The sequence below is a fragment of the Gigantopelta aegis genome, unplaced genomic scaffold, assembly GCF_016097555.1.
Source record: "Gigantopelta aegis isolate Gae_Host unplaced genomic scaffold, Gae_host_genome ctg3947_pilon_pilon, whole genome shotgun sequence".
Taxonomy (NCBI): Eukaryota; Metazoa; Mollusca; class Gastropoda; order Neomphalida; family Peltospiridae; genus Gigantopelta; species Gigantopelta aegis.
The window spans coordinates 24,239-31,776 of NW_024533595.1; the positions used below are offsets into that span (position 1 = coordinate 24,239).

At 33.9% G+C, this 7,538-nt stretch overlaps 1 pseudogene; it reads right to left on the reverse strand.

Moving 5' to 3' along the window:
• Window positions 1-2,065: 2,065 nt before the first annotated feature.
• LOC121392495 lies at window positions 2,066-6,989 on the reverse strand (annotated as a pseudogene).
• Window positions 6,990-7,538: the final 549 nt, after the last annotated feature.

The window sequence follows — 7,538 nt, forward strand, 5'->3', positions numbered from 1 at the left end:
AAAAATTTCGCTTTCTTAGTAAAAGGATAGTTTCTACGATAAAAGACACTTAGAATATCAATACTGGAGTCTCTAACTAACTGAATCTACTAATAGATCACTTTAGACTTCTTTGCTTCTATCAGCTATAAAGGATTGTTCTTTTGTTCTTAATAGTTGATTATTTCCTTAGATCTTCTTAGCAATGACAAGGAATAAATAACATGGACAGCAACCAACTTCTCATAGCTTTCTTTCTGTCAACAACACACCGCTGCAATTGAGTGTTGCTGTACTTTCTGCGCATGCGCAAACTAATTAGTATTAACGTGTTAACCACACCTTTAAAATTTTAGTCTTATATATATATTGAACCAATAAAGAGCTTTATCAATCAAATAATAAGAGGACCTTGATCTTGAGGTAGCTCTTTCGAGACAACATCAACTTTTTATGTATTACAATTTTGTAACACTTATAAAATGTTTTTCACTGTTTAACTTTTGGTCCTTCAATATTAACAAGACTCTAGTACTTTTCTAGGATCATGGCCATAAAAATAATTTACTGGTTTGAAAAAAGCATAGATCGTATAGATTATACTATAGACTGACGATCTGTCACTCAATAGGCCCACACCCATAATTTATCAATTATAACCCACTTCTAGAAAATGTCTATAACAGTCCAAGTAAGCCACGGTTAGTTGGAATATTGTTAATTTTAATAAAAACATACTAATAGTGTTCCGACAAACACTTTATACAAGTAGAAGATCCAGAGTTAACAACAATTAGTGAATTTAAGGGAACTCTTCATGAAAAAACTGGAATACCTCCTGATTATCAGAAATTGATATTCAAAGGTATAAAGTATTTATAATATTATTGTAATATTGTGCACAAAGGTACAATAAAGTTAAAGGGAAATTAATACTTTACTCTAGATTCTAAATATTAAAACTTAAGGCATTGTATTGTGAGAACTATCTGTTTTTCGTTAAAAAAATTGTTGACAGCAGTTATCTGGTGTTTAAGATTTTTTATCCCTTTATACTGCAATACAATTCCTTTAAATGTTTTAACTCTGTTTACTGGTATTACATAGTCTCTCTATAGTAGAAATTTATCTACTATAATATACAGCCAAGTGTGAATTTTACATCATATCAAACCTATAGCTATTGTCATAATTATTTTACTTAATTGTTTAAGGTGGAACACTACAGAAAAATGATCAACTTGTTGGTGAGGCTGGAATTAAAGATAACAGTAAAGTAATGTTACTTGGTAGAAAGGTAAGTCCTGTTAGTATGATATTATCGGTTCATGATATTTTCACTGCATATAGGTGGACCCAGCTCAAGATGAATACTTGAAACAAATTCAAGAGATAAGTGCCGGAGTAGATACGTTGGAAAAGAAAATCAAAAAAATTGAACAAGATCTGGATGGCATTGAAAAGGTTAGAAATAAGGACACTGTCAATTGTTTATTATAAAAGTTCTCTTCTTTCAAACTTGTCTTTTAATTATTGTAGGGTTTTTTATTACAGAATTGGTAGCTGAATCATGTGAGAAACTTCAAAAAACAATGTTAGTTTGTAATGAGAGTTTGATGAGAAACCTAGAAACCTTGGACTCTGTAGTAAGTCTATACCATTACTAACACAGTGACCTAGGATAGCTACCATTAGTAAGCTCTAGACTAGTAAACATCAGTACTTAACACAATGACCTAGGATAGCTACCATTAGTAAGCTCTAAACTAGTGAACATCAGTATTTACAACAGTTTTTATCAGGTTCCTCCTGGTAGCGAAACACTAGTTCGAGGGAAACGAAAAACTTGGTAACTCGTGTTCAGTTCTTGATGAATCAATCTGACCTGTTATGTGGACGAATTCAAACCTGTTTGAAGAAAAGCTCCTGATGGATAGAAATGTCTCTACAGAACATATTGTCAAATAAAGTTTTCTTGACATTTATAAATCAAAAGGGGAATAAAAATATGTCTGCTCTATATAAATAATATAGTATTATTTTACTGTCTTAAAAAAATTATGTAATTGAAGTCATTTTAGTGTCATTAGGTGTTTCGTTGAGCTCTTACCAGTGGCAGCTCTGCTTGTTCTCGTACTTCATCAAACGTATAGTCTTTAAGCAACTCTCCATTCTCAAAGACTGTCACTAAAGATCCTGTGTGTGTGTGTGTGTGATAGAGAAACTTAACAGCTCACAAGATTATGTGATCACTACCTTCTCAGGTGAGCCCTCTCCTTCTTCTTTAGTGACATATTGACCATTCTCCATTTCTAGTGTCAGTCTACCTTTCTTTGATTTCTTGCCCATATCTGTTATGGGTGTCTTAAAGACATTGACTCCTTGACCATCTATGATAGCATAACTACATTTGAAAGCACATTTCTGTGTGTCTCTGTGGACTTTTCTGAAGTAAGGCCCCTGATGAAAAAATAACAGGAATACACTCATGATTAATCTGTCCATTTACCCATTCATTCATCACATACCTCCACAGCCAAATGTTAAGTTGTCAGCACTCCAACCATTCTTTTCATATTTTCTAAAATTTCTCCCAATGTTTCATAACTAATGCCATCACCCTGAATGACTCTCAGATAAGGTGGGAGGGGGGGAGGAGTTTGTAACCTTGCTATTGACGATGGTACCAAACTTGGATCCTAAATGACGAGTTAAAGATATCCATTTGTCCATCTATCTGTCCATTTGTCCATCTATCTGTCCATTTGCCCATCTATTTGTCCATTTGCCCATCTATCTGTCCATTTGTCCATCTATCTATTGATCCCATTTGTCTACTAATTATGTCTGTCCATTTGTCCATTCAAAACTCACCAAGAATCTCTAACACTTTCACAACCACAGTAGGTGGATCTCCTGAGTCAGGACGTACAACAAGGGGGCCAGCTCCTATAATCAGAAATCAAATAATCATTTAGATAAGTAACATACTCACCTCTCTTTCCTCTATCTTCAACCAATGGCTTCAGTTCTTCTCCCAAATATCTCGCAAGCATTCCTATCAGTAAATATCATTATGTAACTAATAATATTGTAAACATGTACAGATGTCATAGCTATCACTAACACAAGCTACCAGACCATCAGGAAACTAATATAAAAAGAAATCATTTATTACAACTGATTATTGTTATACTTTTGTCAACATGTTTCGATAAGCTTCTACTTCGCCACTTTTAGTCATGATGTAATGGTACTAAATATAGAACAATAAATATACAAGTTGATACTAAATATAGAACATATATATATATATGTGTGTGTGTATGTATATTTATACAAGTATGATATTAAAAATTTAGATTGGAGCCAATAAAAATGCAAGGATTTTTACAGGCTCTTGATATAGGACATTTATATACATGCCATAGAATAGTTGGGTACATCATACTGATCATAACTATATTGTACCTGTGCTCAGCAGCTGGAATGGAGACAGCAGCCATTTCACTACCATAAGAACTTCCTGTATAATTATCACACATAAAACATGAGCAACATATCTCCTCCTCTCTCTCTTACCTTGCCATGATCAGCGAAGCAAACTGTATCTGTCCCTTGAAAGTTTACAAGATGAGAAGCCCCTCCAATTGCAGCTGACTGATCAGGAAATACATAAATATTTATTGAGATATGTGTATTAGCACCAAATGTGCATTTTGTCTAAAATAATAGTTTGTGCTAAATGAGTTCTTAGTGTCAAATAATGCAGAGTGTAGTTCTGACCTCAACTGATGTACTTCCTCTGAAGCCAAAATCATGTAATTTGTATGGGAGACCATCAAGATTATCAGCAGTGTCATGAAGGTACTAGGATGAAAAAATGGAGACTAATAAACAACGAGAAGATGTTTTCATTGGAAAATTAAGTTCCCTCCTTTCGTTTCTTTCCACTTTACCTTGGCAAGATCTCTTTCATTGCTCTAGAGTTAGTACATACAGTCATAGGATACCAAATTTGTACCAAAAGTGTCTAAGAAAACGCAAGAATTGATATATCAATAAGAAAATTATTTCTTGTATTCCAAATTACTTCTCTAATTAAAAGTTAAGAACAAAATTTTTTTGGTGCTACCTGGTACTTAATAAGTTATATCACTATGTAATGGTGTACAAATTTGAGTTTAAAGGTGAGGGTACACTTAAAATATCAGTTTATATAGATATTCAAAATAGTTTGTATTGAGACGCGTATATGAGTTTAAAGGTGAGGATAGTTGATATATATCACATTTTCACACTACGTACCTCTACAAAGTTTGTAAGCCAAAAAACAATTAGGATCTGTATTCTCTACTGTGAACAAAACTAGGGGGAAAAAAAGAGTTAAAAATAAAGAGGTGGAATAGATTGACGATGGACAGATGAACAGACAGAAAGAAAAAAAGGACACACCCACTAATTACCATTTTTCACGGGTAAACTGTTCCTTCTGTAACAGCTTTGATTCTCAAAGGTAGTCGACCACCATGATAATCTAAAATATACTTCCATCCATCATAGTTGAAGACACCAGGACCAAGGTGTTGATCATAAATCAATTTGGCTTCTTCTATATGCTCTGCTGTTATAACCTGTCCTTGTAAGTACCTCTAAATTGACAGAAAATGAAATGATGAATTAATGGATGAAAAAAACAGCATCTATATAATGAATAGTCATACTTTTATTATATATTGAGTCCAAAGAAGACCGTTTCTGGAAACTTTCCTCCTCTACTTTCAAAGTAAGAATAAACTGTTGTTGTATTAGGTGGATATTGAAAATGGGGGGTCACCTGTACGAGAGAAAGAACCAGTTAATTGTTCATATATGTCTGAAGAAGCTTTGTCTTACTTTTATAAGAATCTGCGGTCAGAATAAGATTATTGCTGCTTGGAAGCAAAGTTCTGTCTGCCATGTTCTCAAAAAGATTGGGAGTTGCCCTTCGTGTTGATGGGAGGAGTTTGGTTATTAATTAAAATAAATAAATTTTAAATGAAGTTTAGTTATTATGTCAAGGTTTGTGATTACAGTTGATCATGAACCCTCAATTAATAAGTTTTTAATTTAAACCATTTATTTACTTACCATCATTTCAAATATGGAACTTAATAAAGATGTTTGGCATATTATATTACATATGTTAAGAGTTAATATAAGAATAATGCTCTTTGTAAAAAAAAATTCAGTGAAATTAACTGGAGCTTATTATGATAGATTGATGGTGATGAGTCCAAAGACACCAGAGGTATTGATCCAGGTGAGTGATTGCATTTTGTCCATAACCTATATCATGGATAATGATTTTGCATGACAAACACAATGTTAAGTCTTGTATACAATATATGATTGGCGACATCTTTCTTGTTTTGTGAGTCCACACACTCTATTGGAAAGAGCTAAGTAGTCATAAATATTGAACCCCAGTTTGCTACCGTTAATGATTTCATTTGCAATACTCCTCCTATTAATCAAACAGTAGCAATACTGTGGGTTCAATATTTAAGTGACCAAGTTACACTTTAACAAACCAATGTTAGATTACTCTTTCTTACATTGTCAATGTCACATTAGAATGGGTATCAGTCCAGAAAGTTCTGTTTTGGACATTGTCTAGTAGTTAATGCTTATAAAATGTGTTTGTGTCTCTGTTTGATTAGAAGAGTAACAGTCATACTACTAAACATATGAAAATAATTTGATATTGCAAATTATCATGAAAATTAATATTATTTTTAGCAAAACATAAAAATTATTGTCAGTTTGATGATAAATGGTAAGTATCTAGTAATCTAAAGTGGGTGCTCTTGCTTCAGAGTTGATCGTGTACAGGAAATTGAAATGTCTCCAGTCTAGTCAAGGAGAGTCCAATAATAAAAAGCACAGTTATCACACATCTACATTTTTCATCAGCACTAGTAATTGAAGTACAATTTTATCATTTGTGTAATTAAAAAAAATATTGAAGACATGAACCCTAGACTTAACTTGTTAACAAACAGCAAATTAAAATAATATTAATGCCTAAAGGAAATACAACTTGGCTAAATCAAATATTAAACCCCGAAATAAACCAATATATCAAGAGCACGTGTACACACCCACCAAGGAACTCGTGACCACCATTATTATGCGGGAAATATCAGCCACTAGCAATTCCCCGCCAATTGTCACGGGTTTGTTTTGCAAAATGAAGTATGACAGATCTCTGATAACATAAAAGGACTTCATGTTTCCAGGTTATGCTAGGTCACAGACCCCCCGTTTTTCGTCGCTACGACTCGTCGTAGATTTTCTCAGTTCTCTGATATTTTGATTGTCTCATGATTTCTCTGATATTTTCTGTTCAGTCTCCAAATGGATTGATTGTTCCAGTTCACTATTTGGTCTTTTGTTCTTTTCTCTGATTGATCTGTTCAGTTCACTGATATTTGATTTTTCTCAGTTCTCTGATATTTTGATTGTTCAGTTTCTCCAATGGATTGATTCTTCCAGTTCACTGATATTTTTATGCTTCTCAGTTCACTGATGGATTGATTGTTCCAGTTCTCTCTGATATTTTGATTGTTCAGTTCGTCCAATTAATGGATTGATTGTTCCAGTTCACTGATATTTTGATTCTTCTCTGTTCACTGATGGATTGATTGCTCCAGTTCTCTGATATTTTGATTGTTCAGTTCTCCAATTAATGGATTGATTGTTCCAGTTTTCAATGATATTTTGATTGTTCAGTTCTCCAATTAATGGATTGATTGTTCCAGTTCTCTGATATTTTGATTGTTCAGTTCTCACAATTAATGGATTGATTGTTCCAGTTCATGATGATATTTTGATTCTTCTCAGTTCACTGATGGATTGATTGTTCTCAGTTCTCTGATATTTTGACTGTTCAGTTCTCCAATGGATTGATTGTTCCAGTTCTCTGATGTTGTCTTGATGAAAAAAGATGAGTCGCTCTCCATGTCCATTCTCTTTCTCTGTCTTCCTTCAAGCCTTCTTTCCTCTTCTTTTTTAATTTTTAAAAATTTTTTTTGGGCTATTCAGCCTATACACCATACACACACATCACACAATCTCTAAAAATCATCTCCCTCCTGCGCTCGGCGGCCTAAAAAAATTTTTTTTTAATATCTCAGGCCGCCGAGTGGCGGGGGGGAGCTCTGATCTTCTAGGGTGCGTGTGTGTGTGCTGTGTGGGTGTGTAGATTGGTGGTCCTTTTTCACTTCCTCTGTCTCTCTTCATTCTCTATCCATCCATTCATTCACCAACAGTTCATAACTATACCTCTTTTTCTTTCCCTGCAGGAGCAGCACTGGTGAAAAAGGTGAGCTGTCTTTCCATCCATCCATCCACTTTTCATCCATTGTGTATTAGCACCAAATGTGCATTGTGTCTTAGATAAATAATAGTTTGTGCTAAATGAGGGTTCTTAGTGTCAAATATTGCAGAGTGTAGTTCTGACCTCAACTGATGTACTTCCTCTGAAGCCAAAATCATGTAATTTGTATGGGAGACCA